The following is a 24,592-nucleotide window of genomic DNA, read 5'->3' as shown; positions in this document are numbered from 1 at the left end:
GGGGAGGGGGATCTGTGGATGGCACTATTTAGGGGAGGGGGATCTGTGAATGGCACTATTTAGGGGAGGGGGATCTGTTGATGGCACTATTTAGGGGAGGGGGATCTGTGGATGGCACTATTTAGGGGAGGGGGATCTGTGGATGGCACTATTTAGGGGAGGGGGATCTGTGGTTGGCACTTTTTAGGGGAGGGGGATCTGTGGATGGCACGGGGGGGGGGGGGCCATAATTTTTTTTTGCTATGGGGCCATGCATTTCTAGCTACGCCCCTGGTACAGAGATATAGTGGTATGTGGCCACATTTGTGGCGGCAGCAGGAGCAGTATTGCATGGAACATAAAAGACTGTCTATGGGTAGTAATAGCAATAGTAATAATGATAATGGCGGCAGATGCTTTGCGTTAATGGTGGTGATAGTAGGGGATTACCAGTGAGGAGCAGCAGCAGCTGAGGCAGTCATATGGTACACTGTACATGTTGGCAGAAAGGCGGCAGCACAGCCCGGGGTAAACGTCAGCAGGCCATTCTGAAACTCATATATTTGGGGGACAGGCCCCACACCGTGCAGGAGTTGTGGCGGGGTATTGAACAACAGACCGACGAGTGGTTGCTGCCGGTGAGCCTCAAGCCCGGCCTGGTGGTGTGCGATAATGGGCGAAATCTCGTCGCAGCTCTGGGACTAGCCGGTTTGACGCACATCCCTTGCCTGGTGCATGTGCTGGATTTGGTGGTGCAGAAGTACATTCACAACTACCCCGACATGTCAGAGCTGCTGCATAAAGTGCGGTCCGTCTGTGCGCGCTTCCAGCGTTCACATCCTGCCGCTGCTCGCCTGTCTGCGCTACAGCGTAACTACGGCCTTCCCGCTCACCGCCTCATATGCGATGTGCCCACCAGATGGAACTCCACCTTGCACATGCTGGACAGACTGTGCGAGCAGCAGCAGGCCATAGTGGAGTTTCAGCTGCAGCACGCACGGGTCAGTCGCACTGCGGAACAGCACCACTTCACCACCAATGACTGGGCCTCCATGCGAGACCTGTGTGCCCTGTTGCGCTGTTTCGAGTACTCCACCAACATGGCCAGTGGCGATGACGCCGTTATCAGCGTTACAATACCACTTCTATGTCTCCTTGAGAAAACACTTAGGGCGATGATGGAAAAGGAGGTGGCCCAGGAGGAGGAGGAGGAGGAGGAAGAGGGGTCATTTTTAGCACTTTCAGGCCAGTCTCTTAGAAGTGACTCAGAAGGAGGTTTTTTGCAACAGCATAGGCCAGGTACAAATGTGGCCAGACAGGGCCCACTAATGGAGGAGGATGAGGAGGAGGTGGAAGAGGATGAGGATGAAGCATGTTCACAGCGGGGTGGCACCCAACGCAGCTCGGGCCCATCACTGGTACGTGGCTGGGGGGAAACGCAGGACGATGACGATACGCCTCCCACAGAGGACAGCTTGTCCTTATTTCTGGGCAGCCTGGCACACATGAGCGACTACATGCTGAAGTGCCTTTGCAACGACAGCAGAGTTGCCCATATTTTAACGTGTAGGGACTACTGGGTTGCCACCCTGCTGGATCCCCGGTACAAAGACAATGTGCCCACCTTACTTCCTGCACTGGAGCGTGATAGGAAGATGCGCGAGTACAAGTGCACGTTGGTAGCCGCGCTACTGAGAGCATTCCCAAATGTCACAGGGGAACAAGTGGAAGCCCAAGGCGAAGGCAGAGGAGGAGCAAGAGGTCGCCAACGCAGCTGTGTCACGGCCAGCTCCTCTGAGGGCAGGGTTAGCATGGCAGAGATGTGGAAAAGTGGAAAACCACCTGATACGGAACGTGTTATCAGGAGGCAGCATTTCACTAACATGGTGGAACAGTACGTGTGCACACCCCTCCACGTACTGACTGATGGTTCGGCCCCATTTAACTTCTGGGTCTCCAAATTGTCCACGTGGCCAGAGCTAGCCTTTTATGCCTTGGAGGTGTTGGCCTGCCCGGCGGCCAGCGTTTTGTCTGAACGTGTATTCAGCACGGCAGGGGGCGTCATTACAGACAAACGCAGCCGCCTGTCCACAGCCAATGTGGACAATCTGACGTTCATAAAAATGAACCAGGCATGGATCCCACAGGACCTGTCCATCCCTTGTGCAGATTAGACATTTATAACTACATTCCCTTAACCATATATTCTTGTACTCCAGGGCACTTCATTCAATCCTCTTTTTTTAATTTTACCATTATATTGCGGGGCAACCCAAAGTTGAATGAACCTCTCCTCCGTCTGGGTGCCGGGGCCTAAATATCTGACAGTGGCCTGTTCCAGTGGTGGGTGACATGAAGCCTGATTCTCTGCAATGGGACCATTCTCCTCTGTCTGGGTGCCAGGGCCTAAATATCTGACAGTGGCCTGTTCCAGTGGTGGGTGACATGAAGCCTGATTCTCTGCAATGGGACCTCTCTCCTCTGTCTGGGTGCCGGGGCCTAAATATCTGACAGTGGCCTGTTACAGTGGTGGGTAACATGAAGCCTGATTCTCTGCTATGGGACCTCTCTCCTCTGTCTGGGTGCCGGAGCCTAAACATATCTGACAGTGGCCTATTCCCGTGTTGGGTGACATGAAGCATGATTCTCTGCTATGACATGAAGCCTGATTCTCTGCTATGGGACCTCTCTCCTCTGTCTGGGTGCCGGGGCCTAAACATATCTGACAGTGGCCTGTTCCAGTGTTGGGTGACATGAAGCATGATTCACTGCTATGACATGAAGCCTGATTCTCTGCTATGGGACCTCTCTCCTCTGTCTGGGTGCCGGGGCCTAAAAATATCTGACAGTGGCCTGTTCTAGTGTTGGGTGACATGAAGCCTGATTGTCTATAGTTGTGACTTAGATGAAGATCAGATTGAAGTCAATAGGGACCCAAACTTTTGAGCACTAAAATGGCTATAAAAAAGTAATGGAAAGGGCTAGAAGGCTGCAAATGGCAGCAACATGTGGTTAAGAGCATGGCAAGTGCTCTTTAAACAAATGTGGATAGGGAAATGACTTAAAATAACATAAAATACGTAAAAATAAAAAACTATAATCTTGATCTTGGAGGACGATGTCCATATGAAGTAGGAGGTTGAGGAGGCGCTGGATGTGGTGGTGTAGGTGAAAGCGGCAGTGGAGTATAAGGAGGTAGCCTACACTACTTTTTGGTTTTATTTTTTATTTTATTTTTGTTTAAATTAGGGTACACCCCAAAACATTGGGAAATATAACCTGTGACAACCCCCTCCAGCCGTGCTAAACAAATGTTCAGACAATACACTGGCTGCAGGGCAGGCCAGCACCTTCAAGGCATAAAGGGCAAGCTCAGGCCATGTGCCAAATTTGGAGACCCAGAAGTTGAAGGGGGCAGACCCATCATTCAGTACGTGTAGGCGTTTGCGCACATACTGCTCATGTTGCTGAAATGCTGCCTCCTGCTAAGATGTTCCATATCAGCTGGTGGTGCTGGTATGGAACATCTTGCTGACAAAGCTTTTTCACATTTTGGCCATGCTAACCCTGCCTTCTGAGGTGCTGGTGGTGCCCCAGCTGCATTGGCGACCTCTTCCTCCTCCTCTGCCTTCGCTTTGTGCTTCCACTGTGCCACCAGCAGCGCGTCTACCAGCGTGCGCTTGTACTTACGCATCTTACGATCATGCTCCAGTGACAGAATTAAGGACGGTACGCTGTCCTTGTAACGGGGATCCAGCAGCGTGGCCACCCAGTAAGCAGGACAAGTTAGAATGTGGGCAAATCACCGGTCGTTGCGGAGACACTGCAGCATGTAATCGCTCATGTGTGCCAGGCTGCCCAGAGGCAACGACAAGCTGTCCTCTGTGGGAGGTGTATCGTCTGTGTCCTCTGTCTCCCCCCAGCCACGCACCAGTGATGGCTATGAGCTGGTTTGGGTGCCACCCTGCTGTGAACACGGTTCCTCCTCCTCCATCTCCTCCTCCGTATCCTCCACCTCGTCATACTCAAGAACTGTGCCCTGGCTGGACAATCGTCTACCTGCCGTTTGTGGGTGCAGGAACCCACTCTCGGAGCCACCTGTGAATGACTGGCCGGAAACCCTATGAAATGATCCTTCTTCCTCCTCCTCCTCCTCCTGTGCCACATCCTCTCCCATCATTGCCAGAAGTGTTTATAGAAGTGGGATAGTAACACTGAGAACGGCGTTATTGGCACTGGCCATGTTGGTGGAGTACTTGAAACAGCGCAACAAGGAACACAAGTCTAGCATGAAGGCCCAGTTATTGGTGGTGAAGTGGTGCTGTTCCGCAGAGCGACTCACCCATGCATGCTGCAGCTGAAACTCCACTATCGCCTGCTGCTGCTCGCAGTCTGGCCAGCATGTGCAAGGTGGAGTTCAACCTTGTGGGCACGTCGCATATGAGGCGGTGAACGGGAAAGCCGACGTTACGCTGCAGTGCTGACAGGCGAGCAGCAGCAGGGTGAGAACACCGAAAGCGCGCAAAGACGGCCTGCACTTTCTGCAGCAGCTCTGACAAATCGGGGTCATTTTTAAGAAGCCTCTGCACCACAAAATTCACCACATGCGCCAGGCAAGGGATGTGCGTCAAACCGGCTAGTCCCAGAGATTTCACCCATTATCGCACACCACCAGGCCGGGCTTGAGGCTCACTGGCACCAACCACTTATCGGTCTGTTGTTCAAGGCCCATCCACAGCTCCTGCACGGTGTGGGGTTTGTCCCTCAAACAGATCGGTTTTAAAACTGCCTGCTGTCGTTTACCTCTTGCTGTGCTGAAGTTGGTGGTGAAGGTGTTACGCTGACCGGATGAGGAGGCGGTAGAGGATGAGGAAGCGGAGTAGGAGGAGAAAGCATTAGGAGGCAAACTGAAGCGCCCTGCAATCCTCGGTGGTGGAAGGACATGCACCAAACTGCTATCCACATCAGGCCCAGCCGCCACTTCATTTAGCCAGTGTGCTATTAGGGAGATATAACGTCCCTGACTGTGCTTACTGGTCCACGTATCCGTAGTTAGGTGGACCTTGCCACACATGTCGTTGCACAGTGCACATCTGATTTTGTCCTCCTCTTGGTTTTGCAGGGAAGGGATGGCTCGTCTGGAAAAATAGTGGCGACTGGGCACGACGTACTATGGGACAGCCACCGCCATAAGGCTTTTAAAACTCTCTGTCTCCACCAGACGTAATGACAGCATTTCAAAGGCCAGTAATTTTAAAATGCTGGCATTCAGGGCCAGGGATAGCGTGTTGGTAGGGGGGTACTTCCTCTTCCGCTCCAGTGTTTGGGAGATGGAGAGCTGAACGCTTCCGTGGGACATTGTGGAGATGCTTGGTGATCAAGGTGGTGCTGTTGCTGGCAGATCCTCTGTTTGCGGGGTGGCAGGTGCCACTGTCACTCCAAAGGTGGATAAAGAGGCAGAGACTGCAGCAGAAGAGGAAGCAGGAGTAGCCAGAGACATTCCTTTGTTTTGAGGTTTCTACTCCACTGCAGCTTGTGCTTTGCACTTAGATGCCCGGTCAAGCAGGTTGTGCTCAGGTTGAGAACGTTTATGCCTCACTTCAGGCTCTGATTGCACAGCGTGAAAACCACTCGTGTCTTGTCGTCAGCACATTGTCTGAAGAACTGCCACGCCAGGGTACTCCTTATAGCTGGCTTTGGTGTGCTCGGTCTCTTGCTGCGTTGGGCAGTAGCAGGCATACTGTCTAGGGGACGGCCGCTCCGCTTTTGCACCCTGCTCCCTCTTCTGCTGTGCTGGTGGCTCTGTGCGACCACTGCCTCTGCCTCTGAACTACACAGGTCACTCGCATGACCATGATTCCATGTGGGGTCGAGGACCTCATCGTCCTCCACATCATCTTCCACCCAGTCTTCACCCCTGCCCTCCTTGTCGGTCTGCACACTTTCGAAAGCCACAGCAGTTGGCACCTGTGTTTTGTCATCATCCGAGATGTGCTGCGATGGTCCTCCCATGTACTCATCTTGAAACATAAGTGGTTGGGCATCGGTGCACTCAATCTCTTCCACTTCTGGGGCAGGGCTATGTGGATGGCCTTGGGAAACCCTGCTAGCAGAGTCATCAAAAAGCAGAAGAGACTGCACCATGACTTGGGGCTCAGACTGCTTGGCTGATTTGCAAGGGGGTGAGGTGAAAGACTGATGGACATCGCCTGCAGGTGCTAACTCTGATCTTTCAGCAGGAGACTAGGTGGGAGACAATGTGAAGGAACTGGAGGCATTGTTAGCAACCCAATCTACTATCGCCTGTACTTGTTCTGGCCTCACCATTCGTAGAGCTGCATTAGGCCCGAACAAATAACGCTGAAGGTTCTGTCGTCTACTCGCACCTGAGGAAGGTGTTTAACTTGTGTGTGTTGCTGGCACCGATCGACCACTTCCTTTCCCTGCCACATGAGCACCACCAGCAGCACCACGACTGGGGCCACGTCCCTTATTTGACGCTCTCCTCATCCTTCGCAAATTTAGGATCTTGCCCAAAATGGGTGTTTTTTTAATAACAGAAGATAACAGCAGTATCTAACGCGTGTATTTCACACTGACAGATGCAGCAAAGGTCGCAAATTTTGTATTTGGCCCAAAATTTGTGTTTTTTTAAACCAAGAATATTATTGCAATATTTCAAGCTTGTTTTTCACACTAACAAATGCAGCATAGGCCCCAGATGTAGGATATTGCCAAAAATTGGTGTTTTTTTAAACCCAGAATATTATTGCAGTATTTCAAGCTTGTATCTCACACTGACAAATGCAGCAAAGGCCGCAAATTTTGTATTTTGCCCAACATGTGTGTTTTTTAAACCAAGAATATTAATGCAATATTTCAAGTTTGTTTTTCACACTATGAAATGCAGCACAGGCCCCAGATGTAAAATATTGCCAAAAATCTGTGTTTTTTTAAACCAAGAAAATTATTAACATATTGCAAGCTTGTATTTCACACTGACAAATGCTGCAAAGGCACCAGATGTAGGGTATTGCCAGAAATGGGTGTTTTTCTAAACCCAGAATATTATTGCAGTATTTCAAACTTGTATCTCACACTGACAGATGCAGCAAAGGCCTCAAATTTAGTATTTGTTTCAAAATGGGTGTTTTTTTTAAATAGAATATAACAGCAGTATCTAACGCGTGTATTTCACACTGACAGATGCAGCAAAGGCCGCAAATTTAGTATTTCGCCCCAAATGGGTGTTTTATTAAACCAAGAATATTATTCCAATATTTCAAGCTTGTTTTTCACACTAACAAATGCAGCATAGGATAGTAGGATAGATGTAGGATATTGCCAAAAATGGGTGTTTTTTTAAACCCAGAATATTATTGCAGTATTTCAAGTTTGTATCTCACACTGACAAATGCAGCAAAGGCCACAAATTAATATTAATGCAATATTTCAAGTTTGTTTTTCACAATAACAAATGCAGCATAGGCCCCAGATGTAGGATATTGCCAAAAATTGGTGTTTTTTTAAACAAAGAAAATTATTAACGTATTGCGAACTTGTATTTCACACTGACAAATGCTGCAAAGGTACCAGATGTAGGGTATTGCCAAAAATTGGTGTTTTTTTTAAACCCAGAAAATTATTGAAGTATTTCAAGCTTTTCTTTCACACTGACAAATGCTGCAAAGGCACCAGATGTAGGGTATTGCCAAAAATGGGTGTTTTTTTTTTAAACCCAGAATATTATTACAGTATTTCAAGCTTGTATTTCACACTAACAAATGCAGCATAGGCCCCAGATGTAGGGTATTGCCAAAAATGGGTGTTTTTTTTAAACCCAAGAAATTATTGAAGTATTGCAAGCTTGTATTTCACACTGACAAATGCTGCAAAGGCACCAGATATAGGATATTTCCAAAAATTGGTGTTTTTTTAAACCCAGAATATTATTGCAGTATTTCAAGCTTGTATTTCGCACTAACAAATGCAGAGTAGGCCACAGATGTAAGGTATTGCCAAAAATGGGTGTTTTTTAAATCCAGAAAATTATTGCAGTTTTTTAAGCTTGGATTTAACACTGACAAATGCTGCAAAGGCCACAGATGTAGGGTCTTGCAAAAAATGGGTGATTTTTGTAAACCCAGAATATTATTGCAGCATATCAAGCTTGTATTTCACTATGTATGTCACAAATGCACATATGCTGTGCTGGTGTGCTGAATTTGCATAAAATGGCCGCCGCCGCCCACCTAACTAACAGACGGATAAAAGTTATTTTTTTGTGTCACTGGGCTCAGGGCAGGGTAAAAAGATTGTGCACTGCACCCACAAAACAAAATCTATGTAGATCGCTGAGTTAACAAGCACTTCAGATTAAAGATTCTTTCCTATTCTCTCCCTCACAGCTGCAGCATCCTATCCCTACACTAGTCGGAGCAGAGTGACGTGCAGCGCTACGTGACTCCAGCTTATATATAGGCTGGGTCACATGCTGCACTGGCCAATCACAGCCATGCATTAGTAGCATGGCTGTGATGGTTTCTAAGGGCATAAGAGTAAAACGCTTGTTGATTGGCTGCTCTGCAGCCTTTCAAAAAATTGCCAAACACCGAACTCAAACCCAAAATTTTACTGAAAAGTTCGGGTTCGGGTCCGGGGTCCAAAAATCCTAAAGTTCGGTATGAACCCGAACTTTACAGTTCAGGTTCGCTCAACCCTAAATGTCACTACACACCCCACAATCCTGAAAACCCTCTCCGAGATGACACTGGAGGCTGGGTAAGAATGAGAGATAGAGCTTCCTGTGCCAGACTGGCCATAGTATAGGTTGGTCTGAACCTTGACATTGAGGCGGTAGCTTTCGGCTTCCTGACTGGCTTAAGTCTGGCTCAGCACGTGATAAAACTGGTCAATCATGTTGAGGAGACTGAAATGGCTGCTGAGGCTTCTGCTGCTTGTGGCATCCGAAGGGGGGTGACTCTGTAGGGGGTGGATAGGGGCCTGCCTCTAAGACACGTCTGCTCACCTTATCCTTTGGTAAGCTGCGTTCACAGTGTTTCCTGGTAATAATGTAATTTCTCCTCTCTCTCCGAGAGGAAAACTTTCCCCCATTCTTCCCTGGCAGCGAGGGTCTAAAAGCATGGCTATCCAGTAATCATTAGACTACATGATGTCAACGATATTCCTGTCACTGTGTAAGGAGGCGAGCATACAGGTTGCCATTCTAGCCAGCGTGCCCCAGTAGCCAGTTCTTTCCAGCACTGCCCCCCACGATTGGGTGTATTGGCCGGTGCCACCCTCCTCATCGTTCTCTTACTCCTCCACCTCCTCCTCTTGCAGTGGCAACTCCTCATCCTCATCTTCATCATCCATTTCCTCAATGGCAGATTCCCTTTGTGTATCCCCAACAGCTATAGGATAGACAGCAAGATGCGTCAGCTGCTCTTCTTCCACTCTGATCTGCTGCATGAGCGTTAGCGTCTGTTCTAAGGTAAATATGAGAGGAAAAAAATTATACTCATCTCATCCATTTGATTGTGAAGAGGCTGCCGCAGCTATCTTGCTTGGGGATCTTGCACGAAATCTCATGATGCCATCACGCACCATGCAAGATAACCTCAGATGCTGCAATCAGTGATGAACACAGCATTTTTTATTTATTTAAATAATTTTTATTTAAGAAACAACAAAATTATAACAAATACATAATTAAACAATGAAATCCTCCATTATCATCGCTCTTTTTATCCCACCCCAACCCATTCAAGCAAACCCTACCCTTCCTTCCTAGCGATGTGTTTCTATAATAGTTATAATAATAAAGATGGACAATGGGGGGGGGATCAAGAGGAAAGCTACCACTTCCACAGCCCCCATACTCTAGACAATTTTTTCCTCAGAATCCCTCTGGTTATATAAGACCCTCTTAACCTTATTCATGAGCTATAACCACTCCTTGAAGTTTGGAGCATTGTGTGACATCCAGACTCGAGTGATCAGCTAAAACATAATTCTAATCAAAAGGATCTTTTTATACTTATGACAGTTTACCTTGGATAGATCACCCAGTATCTAGCACTCAGCTGTAAACGGAAATGCTATCCTCAGTTTTTGAGTAATAAACCTATGAATTATACCCCAATAGACTTTAATATCTGGACACAACCAAAACATGTGCAGAAAATCCATCATCTGTGAATCACACCATGGACAATTTGCAGACTCTCATAAACAACATTTATTAAGCCATATCAGCGTGATATACACTCTGTGTAAAATATTAAACTGTACTAATATATGATTCAAATTGTGTGAAACTAATCTAAAATCACCCAATATATTTCCCCAATCCTCTATTAAAACCATTGGGCAATCAGTTCCCCAAGCCCTTTGGCCCGAAGAAACAACCTCAATAAATAGTGCCTTTACTAATAATTTATATAGTTGTGAAATATTCCACTTCAAGCCTAAATTCCCTATCAATTCAATCAAAGGTGAAGAAGTGTCTATCTTCAACAGTGAAGTTTCTATTACATTAGCAATTGCTGAACGTATCTGAAAATACTTAAACCAACTTAAATTATTCCCCATTTGTGCTCAACAAGAAAAGGGGAGTATCTCTCCATTTCTCACCACCTGTGAAACATACTTGATATTACTTTTTTGTCAAAACTTATCCCCCACTAATTTATCAAAATCCTGTAAATAAATGTTATACCAAAGAGGAGTGCACAAAAGAGAACCCTTAATACCCAACCAACTTCTAATGGTGGTCCAAGATCTAGAAAATAACTTTTCAGTCTCTCTATACTCTTGTTTGACATTACGGTAATTAATCGCCCAAATTCCAACAGAGTAGATAAGTATATTATCATATGCAGATCATTTCACCAGCATCTTACACAGAGCACTTTTCTCCCATTGAGAGAATAACCATAGCTGTCCAGCTATAAAATAGCCCTTAAAGTAGGGGAGATTAAACCCTCCCTGCTTCAACGGCTTATAAAAATAGCTCAACTTTAGCCTCACTCGCTTTCTTCCTCAAAGTAGATCATTAATCATCCTCTCAATGAGTTTGAAAAACTTTTTGTCGATCCAAGTTGGAGAATTTCTAAGGATATAGAGAAGTTGGGGTAAAATCACCATCTTAACCAAAGATATTTTATCAGCTCTAGATAAGCGTAAACAAAGCCATATCGTAATTTTTTATTTCAATTTACTTATCAACTGAGTCAAGTTAAGGTGACTAAAGTCATTGATCCTGGGCGATATCGTCATGCCCAGATATTCGAATCAGTAAACAGATTTTAACATCCCCAGGATCCCCTCGATAATATATTTAAATCTTTCTAATAACATAAGGGTTGTTTTTGACCAATTAATATCCAGTCCAGAGACTTTCCCAAAGGAGTTAACTGTACAAATAATTCTTGGGAGAGTTCTATTAGTGTGATTTATAAAAAATAACACATCATCCACATAAAAAGAAATCCGGTCCTCTAGACCCAATACTCCAAACCCCTCAATCATTTTATCTTGCCTAACCCTAAGAGCCAGGGGCTCCATATAAATATCGAACAATAATGGAGAAAGTGGACAGCCTTGATGAGTACCTCTAGTCAACATAAAACTGCGGGTCAAACTACCATTGAAAATCAGTCTTGCAATGGGGCATTATACAAAAGCTTAACCATACTTATAAAATTTGTACCAAATCCCATCCTTCCAACACCTTCCATAGGAACCCCCACTCCACCCTATCAAATGCCTTGGAGGCATCTAATGACAGAATGGAGCGGGAATCCCCCCGGAAGACTGTAAATTAACATGATCTGGATGTACAGGTGAAACTCGAAAAATTAGAGTATTGTGCAAAGTTCATTTATTTCAGTAATGCAACTTAAAAGGTGAAACTAACATATGAGATAGACTCATTACATGCAAAGCGAGATATTTCAAGCCTTTATTTGTTATAATTTGGATGATTATGGCTTATAGCTTATGAAACCCCAAAGTCTCAATTTTGAGGTACCCTTTGCTCAGGGAGTATGGATTAATTAGCTGACTAGAGTGTGACACTTTGAGCCTAGAATATTGAAACTTTTCACAAAATTCTAATTTTAAGCTGCATTAATGCAATTCCTTTTAATTTGCATTACTAAAATAAATGGACTTTTGCACGATATTCTAATTTTTCGAGTTTCATCTGTATAATCACGGAAAGAACCCTAGAGAGTCTTACGGCCAGCATCCTTGATAGGAGCTTAACGTCTGTATTAAGGAGCGATATCGGTCTGTATGATCCCATATCTAAGTTTTTTTTTCGGAATTAATATAATATAATTCCTTTTTTTGGAATTAATATAATTACCGCTTCTTTCATTGACTTGGGTAGGCTACCATCCTCCAATGTAAAATAACCTCACCGTACTAACGATAAAACTCATATGGAAAATCATCCGATTCAGGAGCAGAATTTCCCGAACATGCCTTTATTGCTGCCTCTAACTCCTGAAGGGAGAATTATACTGCCCTCGGTGCTTCAGTGAGAACTGGAAAAGTTATGGAGTCCAAATAGGCATCCATCTTTTCATCCGAGATATTATTAGTAGAGCTATATAATTCCATGTATATAATTCCATATCGGCCCTTTTCACTTCAATGTAAATTAATGCCGGATCTGGCATTCCGGCAACTGTTCAGTCTTTTTGAACGGAGAAAAAAGCGCAGCATGCTCCATCCTGAAATAGCAAAAAGACTGAACTGAATACATCCTGATGCATACTGAACGGATTGCTTTCCTTTCAGAGTGCATTAGGATAAAACTGATCAGTTCTTTTCCTGTTTTGAGCCCCTAGTACGGAACTCAATGCCCGAAAAGAATAACGCTAGTGTGAAAGTACCCTTAGATATCACTTTAGCCAGCGATTTTCATGAACGGCCGGATTCACAAAACAGTTTTTGTCCCCTGAAAAAAAAGCCTCTACTGGGCCTTTTCCAGGAGAAAATCGGAATACTCCTGGCTTGCATTCTGCATTGCCCTTATATTCTACTCGGTTTTATTTCTGGAGAACTGATTCATCCCAGGTGCCTTCAAAGCTCTATCTTTCTTCCCATACCCCCTCACAAAAGTAGACCCCTCACAAAAGCCTTAAACACATCCCACACCAGTTGGATTTTAGCAGATTTATAACTGACATCCCAGAAGTATAACATTGTTCATGAGATCAAAGACTACATACAGAACGAAATAGACAGTTTTTTCCTGAAGATATACCAAACCCTGAATCTTATCCCTAGAGGATTGAGGCTGTCCTTCAAACCCACTTTCGATAATGATCCAGTCTTTTGCTGCAAGTGGCTAGAGATCAGTGACACATGCTCACACTCGCTCATCAATGCACTCATAACCAAACGCACACACACCAGCGAATTCCTCACCAACAATATCCTGATTCATCACCCCAAACACACCACCACCCAACACCACCCTTTACCCCCAAGCAACCAAAGGGACAACCAGAGAATATACGAATACAACGAGGTCAGATCCAAATACAATAAACTGCTCAGAGACCTGAAAGACTACGAAACAAACTCTATCAGAACCTGGGAAAGAAATTCCCTAAAACGAGCCCACACGACTAGACCCATTCTCTCCACCAACACCCCCAGCAGGACCCTCATCACGTCCACCACTCGTCCCACCAGGAAGCCATTACCTCTCCTTCCACCAAACCTAACACACCCCCATGCCAACATCCCCCAACCCAAAACCTATGCCGAGGCCATGTCAGGTACCGGGACCGCACAAAATCCCAGGACGACAGGCCCGTCACACAACTCAAAACCCAACCCCATGAGAGGCAACCCATTTCACAAGGCCCCAGCCACTTAGAACTATCCCCCACCTAATGGACCTCAAAATACAAAAAAACTACAAGATGACACACCCAGCCCCCAAACAGAATCTCCACCAACCACTTCCCTTCCCAGCCACCCCACCAGCTGCCAACACACTGGACAGAGACATTTCCATCTACACCACACCATTGGCATCCTTCAAATCCCCAGGTCCCACCATTATCTCCCACTCGCCCCAGAAAATCACTCTCCCCCGACACACCACCAACCAAACCCCAAATAGAAACCACTCCAACACCTCAACAAAATCTCCCTCCACAGCCAGAGCTTCGCCAGAATCCTCCATACAAAATTTCAGTACCCACTCGGTCTCTCCTTACCCGAGTCCTGATTATTTTTTAGAATTACCCCCCAATCTAACCGAGAGTCCACTGTTAGAACAGATCACTTCATTCAACAAGGTAGGACTACTGGGGGAAACATCTTCACCAACACAACCTGTGCCCCGCTTGAACAGATCCAGCACACAAATCCTGAACACACTCATCTCCACCCCAGAACCTCCCCGCCTTCAATTCCCATCACCCCCCGAACCACTAGCACCACTCAAAATCACCAATTTCTTCAGTCCGATCCCAAACCCCAAAAAAAGATCAAATCCCACCACAGAGGGTGCAGAAGAGGACAAAAGAAATACACCAATAAACAAAAAACACAAACTGAGGACCCCACCTCACCAAAAGAAGACCTTGATTCCCTCCAAAAAATAGGCATATTTAATCTATCCCATTACACTCTAAAGAAAAACTAAATCAAACTATTAAGCAAAGGCCTAACCTTCTGCCCCACCAACAAATCAGACCTTTTCGAATTATTTGTCGATCTAAACCAGTTCACTAGGAAAATGACCCTCCAACGCCATTTTTCCATCAAAAACACCGCAACCAATCCCACCCGACCAACCAACCCAGAACCACTCTCCACCACTAGAAGTGATCAGACAACTCCCCTCCCTCCCCCACCTGTCCCCCACACTTCGAGCCCAGGCACAATCAAGCCACCCCTAAAACGAAAATCCTCCTTCTATCCACTCAAAAGCAGAGGCCCACATCTCGAGAGTTTCTACAATATGGTCCTAGACAACCTGAAGGTAGCTTTCGCCATCCCCCAGTCCACTGACAAAATACGCATTACAAAGAAAAATAAAAAATCACCCCCCCCCCCCCCCCACCTGACCAAGGACACAACAATCTCAACCCGGACCTGAGAAAAGCTGTAAAAAGTCTAAAATGCAACAAAGACATCGTAAATAAAAACGCAGACAAAGGTGGTGGAATAGTCATATTAGACACCACAGATTACGATAAAGAAGCCATGAGAATTTTATCAGACACTAACTATTACAAACCCCTCCCACAAGATCCCACTAAAGATTTCAAAACTCAACTACATAAACTGATAGACCATGGAGTCTCCTCCGGGGTCCTTGACAAAAAGGAAAGCAACCACCTTAAAATACCACACCCCAAGGTAGCACGATTTTATCACCTTCCCAAAATACACAAATCCCTCACAAATCCACCCGGCAGACCGATAATCTCTGGTATAGACTCCTTAACATCAAACCTATCCGAATACATAGACAGCATCTTCCAAAGGTATGTCATCACCCTTCCTTCCTACCTAAAAGACTCATCCGACCTCATCCAAAACCTAGAGGGCATCTCCTGGCAGAGCAATTACATCTGGGCCACCTTAGACGTCACAGCCCTGTACAGCAACATCGTACATTCATTAGGCCTCAGGGCTACCCAGCAATTTTTAGAAACTGACACCCTGATGCCCACCTCACAAAAAGAGTTCATCCTTAAATCCATTGATTTCATCTGACGTCACAACTCCTTCTTATACAATAACAAATTTTATATTCAGGTAAAAGGAATAGCCATGGGCACTAAATTTGCACCATCATATGCCAACCTTTTCATGGGAGCTTTTGAACCCGAACTCAACATACTAAACCACCCCAATGTCGTTTTTTTACAAAAGATACATTGACGATATTATTTTAATCTGGCAGGGAGACAACATTGACCTAAGCACATACATCAAAAAACTAAAGCAAAATAAATGGAACCTACACTTCACTTCGGAGTCCCATCCCACATAGGCTATTTTCCTCGACCTGCACCTCATCAGCAGCAATAATACCATTTCCACACGTACACACTTCAAAAAAGTAGACGCTAACAGTTTTCCTGGACTTACTTGAATAAATATAGATTAAAATTGATTCCCCTCCAATAAAGAACAAACAACCAACCGATCTGACTTTTTTGCTCTTCTTGCTTTCTTTTTCTTCCCCCACCATCTATCATCCCTCCACACTTCCACCGCACATAACTCCCCCCCCACAGATGACATCACCACACTCTTGCCCAATAAGAGCACGCACAATCCCCCAACAAACATCCAAATAAAAACACCACTTTCCCGTACGATCCAACATCAAGTCCCCACCAGCTGACACAGCCATCCACAAACAGATCTAACACCCCTCGGCCCGATCCAGACGGCCGCGGCACCACTTCCGGTTTTTGCGTTCCACCCTGGAATGCAATGTTCGCCGGCGCTACATCCGGTCATTCGCAGTAGGCCCGAAACGCGCATCGGACTCACCACCATCAACCCACATCGCTACCGCCCACCCTGAGCCCTGACGTCACCACAGGTGAAGGGACTCAGCTTACTAACACGCCCCCTTACCTTTTGGCGCCCTTTTTGACCAAACCCTCTTCGTTTTTGGCGCTCTTTTCAGATTTCTTCAGCCAATTAAACCAACACCCAGGCCATAAATAGCCCGACCATTTACATTGCAAGTAATACTACTCCTGATGAAGAGACATCGTCCCGAAACGCATTGAGACAGCTTTTTTACATTAATAAAAGAAATTTGAACAGAAGCTTCCTGACTGTGGCTGCCTTCATCTTTCACCATCTAGAGGCGAACCTGGCTGGGGGGGTATTGGTTTCCTGGTGTATTATGCTTATCCGAGTACCCCCCCCCCCCTCGAAGTGAGTAACATCTTATTGTGCAGACTTACACCGAAGTGTATTCACCTGTGCATCTATTTGCCTCTCAGGCGGCAATTTTTAGTGTTACACCAATTTCAAGTGATTTTAAGTAATATACATTCTTACATATATATATATATATACTTATAATATTAGTTTCAATGCTTTTGATTTATATTTAATTTTAATCCACACCATTGTTTTTAATCCACACCATTGTTTTTAATCCACACCATTTTTTTTATAGTTTTTTTTATTGCTTCTTATTGTTTTTCATTGCCCTATATTCTCCACAACGTATCCTGCCACCATCTGTGACCTAGCCCAACCCCCCACCCCCCCACCCCCCTTTCCCATCGCCCACTGTTTGGATTGGCGCTACTGTCCAGGGTCTACTTGGAGGGGGATTAGGAGTGTCTACACACCCTACCCCCCCCCCTTTTATCCCAGAAGTACACCATCTCCTGTTTCATCCAGTCATGATTATATATTAGGGACAGCCAGTAAGGATTTAATCTAAAGGGGGGTACTACCCCTTCCCTATCATCAGTCATACAAAGCTCAAGGGATACTGGCACATGGTCTGGTCCGAGAGTGACCTGGCTTCATATTTCATTTATTTTATATGTTTCAAATATTTTTCATTAATTAACGCCAGGTCAATCCTGGACATACAGTTCTCAGATTTGGATACACAAGAATAAGTTCTCCCCCCCGTCCATGGAAATCCCAGGCATCCACAAAACCCGATCCTGACAGAACCGTGCCAATGGCGATCCCCAATTAGATACAGCAATATGACTATCTCCACCCATAGAAGTCCGGTCTATTTTGGGATTAATAACACAATTAAAATCCCCATTCACTAAAGTAAGACAGTCCAAACGTTGCTCCATAAATGTTAGTAAGCAATTAAGTACTGTGGGGTTTCGTTCTGGTAGACAGGATTAGCGGACGCAGTATAGAGGCAACAACAAGTTCTTTGGATCAAACAGTTCAGTGTTTTATTCACACTTTAGGCAAGTGACAAAAAACAGGCAGTCATAAACAAGCAAAAAATCACCTTGCAGTGTTGGTGGTAATTCACACCATGCAGCAATTCTGCCTCAAAGACAGAACACACGCCAGACAGTGTACCCGGGACAGGGTATCCGTGTTTCCCTGTAACCGGCCTGCTCTCTGTTCCACTGAAAACTTAAAGTTTTGTAGGGAGAGAAACCATCGGGTGACCTAGACATTTCTGTCCTTGGCCTGGCTCATCCACTTGAGAGGGGAGTGGTCAGTCATCAGGCGGAATTTTCTCCCCAATAAATAATAGCGGGAGAGATTCTAGTGCCCACTTGATATCCAGGCACTCTCTCTCCACTTTACTATACTGGGTCTCGGCTGGGGTGCTCCTCCCCGTTGACTTCCTGAGACAGTACAGCACCGAGGCCTACTTCGGAGGCATCGGTCTGTACTATAAACTCCCTTTTAAAGTTGGGCGTCACCAACTTTAAAAGGGCCGACTTCAAAGCGGAGAAAGCCTATTCCGCCCGATCATCCCAGCGAACCATCGTTGACTTGTGTCCCTTCAAGATTCCTGTCAAGGGAGCGGCTAGAGTAGCAAAGTGGGGAACAAACCTCATAAAATAGCCCACCATTCCCAGGAATGACTTTATTTGCCTAGTGGTGATAGGTCGGGCCAGTTCTGTATCGCCTCTATTTTGTTCACTTGGGGTTTGATGACTCCACCCAATGACATACACCAGGTACTTAGTCTCTTCTATCCCTATCACACATTTTTGTTGGGTTAGCAGTTAGGCCACCTTTTCCGAAGGGAGTCCACTACAGCCTGCACTTTGGGTAGGTGACTTTCCCAGTCGGTACTGTGGATGACAATATCATCCAGGTAAGCCGAAGCGTACCAACGATGTGGATGAAGCACAGTCCATTAGTCGCTGAAAAGTGGCGAGGGCGCTATGCAGAACAAAGGGTAAGAACTTATATTGATACAGCCCCTCAGGCGTTATGAAGGCAGTTTTGTCTTTGACAGCCTCCGTTAAGGGCACCTGCCAGTACCCTTTTGTGTGTTTCAAAACAGAAAAATAACGGGCTTATCCTAACCTCTCGATGAGCTCATCCACCCGGGGCATGGGATACGCATCGAATTTGGAAGTTTTCGAAAGTCATTACAATACCGCAACGTCCCGTCTGGCTGAACTGTTTAATTCAAAGACTTTGTTGTTGCCTCTATACTGCGTCTGCTAATCTGCCTACCAGAGCGAATCCCCACAATTGGTGGAGGATGCGTGCATTGCAGTGAGGCTGGCTTGAAGGCTGAAATATTTTTGTTTTTCCGGGCACGGTTGTACAGTATGTCTTAAATCAAACCAGTGAGATTACAACCAGTGTCCCTCGACAAAATAGAGGCTGTCGTGAAGGCCCTCGTGGAGGCTAACCTGCAACAGCGGGAGGCCAATAAGAAACAGCAGGAAACAAACCAGCTGCTGTTACAACATGTGATGGCTTTACAGGCAGCAGGAGCATCCCAGAGCGTCCACGATGCCCGGAAAGCTGTCCGTGCAGCGATCCCCAAGATGACCCCCGCAGACGACTTCGAGACCTATCTGGCAATCTTCGAGAAGGTGGCTGTGAGAGATAAGCTACCCTGGGAGCAATGGGCTGAGTTCGTCGCTCCATTCCTGGCGTCTGGACCCCAGCAGTTGTATTTTGACTTACCAGATGATCAAGCGGCTGATTACTCGACAGTAAAGGGTGATATCCTGGCGACATTGGGGGTGAATGTATTAGTCCAGGACCAGCGGGTACATCAGTGGGAGTTTAACCCAGTATTATGACCTATTACACCTGTTGCAAAAATGGCTGCAACCTGGTGTGTCCCACTGCTGATGTGTTCTGGAGGGCTTTGCCGTACCCCCTCTATCACTGGATCGGCCAGGTGTCTCCTGGTAATGCCCTTGAGATGGTCGACCTGGTGGAATGCTATGAGGCTACCAAGAATTTGAAAGGGGGTTCGTTTGAGAGGGGGCAGCCAAACTCCCACTATCTCCATCCCAGACCCAGAGACTTGTGCCAACCAAGCCCGTCCGGGGTGTACCCCCCATTAGACCCATCTCCGATAGTATGCTGGCGTAGCCAGGAGCCTGGCCACGTAAGGGCTGACTGTCCCCATTAGGGCGAACCCATGGAGACTAACTATGGATACCGCAACTCGTTGTACACCAGGAATTAGGTGTGCATCAGGTATCCCAGAGACTATAGACAATAACCACCAGTGCCAGGTAGAAGTAAGAGACACTCTGGCAGTGGCTTTCTTGGACTCAGGGAGTCTGGTGTCCCTGGTAAGAGCTACTCTGGTGCGGCCCGACGAGTATACTGGCTGCAAAATCGGGGTCGTGTGCTTACATGGAGATTTAAAGGACTATACCACCGCTCTGGTGTCTCTATCTACGGGAGGCGGCAAATGGACCCACGAGGTGGTCGTTGCCACAACTTTACCTTATGAACTAATAATAGGGAGAGACTTTCCGGGCTGTGGCCGGCTGTGAGAGTTGTTGATGCCCCTGAGTCAGGGGTAACTCCAGCAGAGTGGCCTAGCTCGGGTGGGAGCCCAGAACCCTGGGAACCCGAGGCTGAAGGGCCAGTGGTAGGGGTGACCGCCACCTTGGAGGAAGGGTGGGAGACAACCCCACTTAGTGTGTTGATAGGAGACGTTGAGGACTTGCCACCGGGTCCTGAATTGGCAGACCTCAATGTCTCCGGTGAAAATTTCAGTACCGCACAACACCGGGACCCAACCTTATCCAGTGCCTGGGAGAATGTTGTAATAATTGATGGTGAACCACAAAAACCTGGGGGCGAGTCGATGTTTCCAAGTTTTGTCGTTCACCAGGAAATGCTGTATCGGGTAAACCAGCTACAGGGTGAGCATAATAAACAGCTGGTGGTGCCCAAAGCGTATCGCAAGCTCGTATTGGAGCTTGCCCACCAACATGTTCTTGGGGGTCACTTGGGGTGGCAGAAAACGCAGGACCAGATACTACAGCGGTTTTACTGGCCCAGTGTGTTCAGAGAGGTAGAAGAGTTTTATACGTCTTGCCCAACCTGACAGATAAATAGCCCTCAGCCACATTTTCGGAGCCCCCTGGTGCCTCTCCCAATTATCGAGGTCCCATTCGAGCAAATCGCTATGGATCTCATCTGACTGACCAAGGGACCCCTTTTATGTCCAAGGTCATGAGGGAACTCTGTAAGTTGCTCCACATAAAACATCTACGGACGTCCGTGTATCATCCGCAAACGGATGGCCTGGTAGAGAGATTTTAATCAAACATTAAAAAACATGTTAAAAAGAGTGGTGTCTAAGGATGGGAGGGACTGGGACCTATCTCATGTTCGCAGTGTGAGAGGTGCCCCAGGCCTCTACTGGGTTCTCACCCTTCGAACTGCTATATGGCAGACACCCTCGCGGTCTGTTGGACATAGCCAAAGAAACGCGGAAACAACAACCCACACCAAAAGTGTTATTGAGTACGTCACCCAGATGCAAGGACGGATGGAGACAGTGTTGCCTCTTGTTAGGGAGCATATGGAGGCAGCGCAGCGAGCCCAGAGTAGGGTCTATAATCGGCAGGCTCGGGTCCGGAACCTTAACCCAGGTGATCGGGTTTTGGTTCTGATACTGTGAGATTGTGAAACAGCTATTTCTGCATAATGTCTGTACTTAAAGTATAACTGTCATTTGTGGTCAGGACCTAGCGAATGGAGGACGCCCAACCACCACCCCCCCCTACCTAACTGGCCTGAGGTGTGCCTTGGCCTCACTAGGTCGGTATGCCTGGAAAAGGGGGCATACCCTGGATGTGAAAGTTGGATGACTGCCTGAAGACATGGGCATGGGTGGGCAGGGGATGTCCGAATGTCGACGTGCTGCCTGGGAGAAGTGGACCGCTTAAACAGGTACAGGTCCCTCCCACAAATCCAGGCTAACCTGCGGCCAGCCTTATCACTTGTGGTCAGGCCCTAGCGAATGGAGGACGCCCAACCACCACCCCCCCCCTACCTAACTGGCCTGAGGTGTGCCTTGGCCTCACTAGGTCGGTATGCCTGGAAAAGGGGGCAAAAACCCACCAGTGAGGGAAGGATGGCCCCGTGCTACTCTGCCAACGTACTAAATGCCTGGACCAGTTCTGCCCGAGGCTCCGGGATATACCGGACAAAGCACCCTGAGCGCCAGCGCCCCAAGTGCTTGATGATGTGCGCAGGAACTCCATGTTTGGACGCTGCGGATGCCGCACCAATGCGGAAGGAATGCCCCGAGAACTGCGCCGGATTCACTCCAATACTGACCAACAGGGTACGGATATGCTTGGTGAACTGGCTGGTCGTGAGTGGATTAACAGGGAATGGTAGCAACGGGTCGGTGGGGCCGTGGAGATTGAGGGCCAGCGCGAGGTTGTCCAAGACTGCCACTGGACACCAGGCGTTTGTGGTCTGGAAGAATTTGACTACATGGCCAAGACCTACCTGTCTGGTTTTATTGTGGGGCAACTGCAAATGGAAGATACTGCCGATCCTGACTAAGTCTCCCTTGCGGAGAGCCACCGCCCCTCGTCTGGCCTGTGTCACCTCACCTGGTCTGAGAAACCCATAAAAGGCCAAGTACATTGCCGCTTTGATCACCAGGCTGGGCAGGGCCCCGAACGGTGCCAACGAGAGAACGTCCGACAGTCTGCGAAATGTGACCCCCGTAATAGGTTGACGGCTCGGCTTGCCCGTGACCTGGCTTTTCTGGATGCCTCTGAGGATGGCCTTAATCGGGTGAGCTGAAAAAATGGAGGGTCTATCTGGCTCTTGAAGTGCCAAAAAATGTTGCACCCCTGCCAAATATAGCCTGATGGTGTTGTAGGATAACGCTAGTACTGAGTGACAATAAGATATGAAAGCAACCATGTACTTGACCTGACCAGCATCACCCCTAGGGTATACTGACTGGAAGTCTAAGAAAACTACCCATGCTCGGCCGTATGACTTTAAAGTACTGGTCGACAAAGACTTCGTTATGAGAGAACTGGCGACCACCAACAGAGAGTCTAGTCCAAGACCAGCCGCCGCCAGTCCGGTACCGGGGTGCCCACCTCGTCTGCTTCTGGGTTCTGTAAGAAAAAGCGTGCAAAGTCAAAACGGGACAAAGCATCAGCCGCCACATTGCAGACCCCGTCCAGAAACTGAGCCTGGAAATGAAACCCCTGTTCCAGAGCTATCCAGGTCAACCTACGCATGAAAGACATGATGAGTAGCGATTTGGACCTACCCTTGTTAATGATCTCTGCGGTCGCCATGTTGTCAGTGTGGAAAACCACCGTGTGACCCGACCACCTACGCCCCCAGACTACAGCGGCTGCCACAATAGGATAGATCTCGAACAATGCCGACGTCTGAGAAAACCCCGGCATCTGTAGTATATGCGAGGGCCATGAGCCGGCAAACCAGTGAGGGCCGAATATAGCTGCGAAACCTATCGAGGCAGCCGCGTCTGAAAATACGTGTGGAGAATCAGAAGTGGCCTTCGGAATAAACATGGAAATGCCATTCCACCCACTAAGAAATCCGTCCCACATGAATAGATCTGCCCGGGCGTTGGTATCAAGATGCACTGATGCGTCCAAATCGCTGGTCTGTTGCAGTAAGACTAACAACCTAGAAATGAACGATCTGCCCTGAGGAATGATCCTCATGGCAAAGTTCAACATGCCCAACAGAGACTGCAATTCTCTCTTGGTGCAAACCTGAGACCTGAGCAAGGAACGGACACCTGATTTGATTCTGTCGAGTTTGTCTGATGGTAAACTGGCCGACATGGCGCGTGAATCCAGAGAGATCCCCAAGAATGTGACAACCTGCGCAGGCCCTTCCGTTTTGTGGGCAGCCACCGGGATGTTCAACTCCTCGAACACCTGCAAGAGAACCTGCAAGTCAGCAGGCGCCCGTGAGGGTTCCTCTATCAATAGAAAATCATCCAGGTAGTGAATGACATTCTGGCAACCCTGAATTTCCAACAAAATCCATTCCAGAGCCTGCGCTAACTTGTCAAACAGACTGGGGCTGCTCTTGGAACCAAACGTCAACTTTGTGGCGAAATAGTACGCATCTCTCCATCTGATGCCGTGCCACTGCCAAAGAGATGGGCTGATGGGCAGCAGTTTGAACGCATCAGAAACATCTGCCTTGGACAGCGAAGCGCCCCTGCCTGACTGCAGAATGACCTGGATAGCCTGATCCACGGAAGTATACTTTAATGAAAACTCCTCCGACGGAATCAGAGAGTTGAGACTAGGAACGTGGGAAGAATGTGGAGCAGACAAGTCATAAATCAAACGGAATTTATTAGAGTATTTACCCTGCACCACCCCCACTGGGCTCACCCTCCACGTGTCAAAAGGAGAAGACTGGAAAGGGCCGATGATAAAGCCCTTCTCCAGCTCACTTGCCAGCAGCAGATCCACCAGATCAGCATGGTTAGAAGCCGACTGTAGATTGGGGCATTCGTGTGTCTGCTGAGGCAAGGCTATGAGCCCAGTGTGGAATCCCCGTAGGAAACCTTCCACCAGAAAAGCGCGGAACGGCTGAACGGGATGAAGCCGCAGCAGGTGGTCAAGGACCTTGACAT

This window comes from Bufo bufo, chromosome 5 (assembly GCF_905171765.1).
Source record: "Bufo bufo chromosome 5, aBufBuf1.1, whole genome shotgun sequence".
In the NCBI taxonomy this organism is placed as follows: Eukaryota; Metazoa; Chordata; class Amphibia; order Anura; family Bufonidae; genus Bufo; species Bufo bufo.
This window is presented reverse-complemented; position numbering follows the sequence as displayed.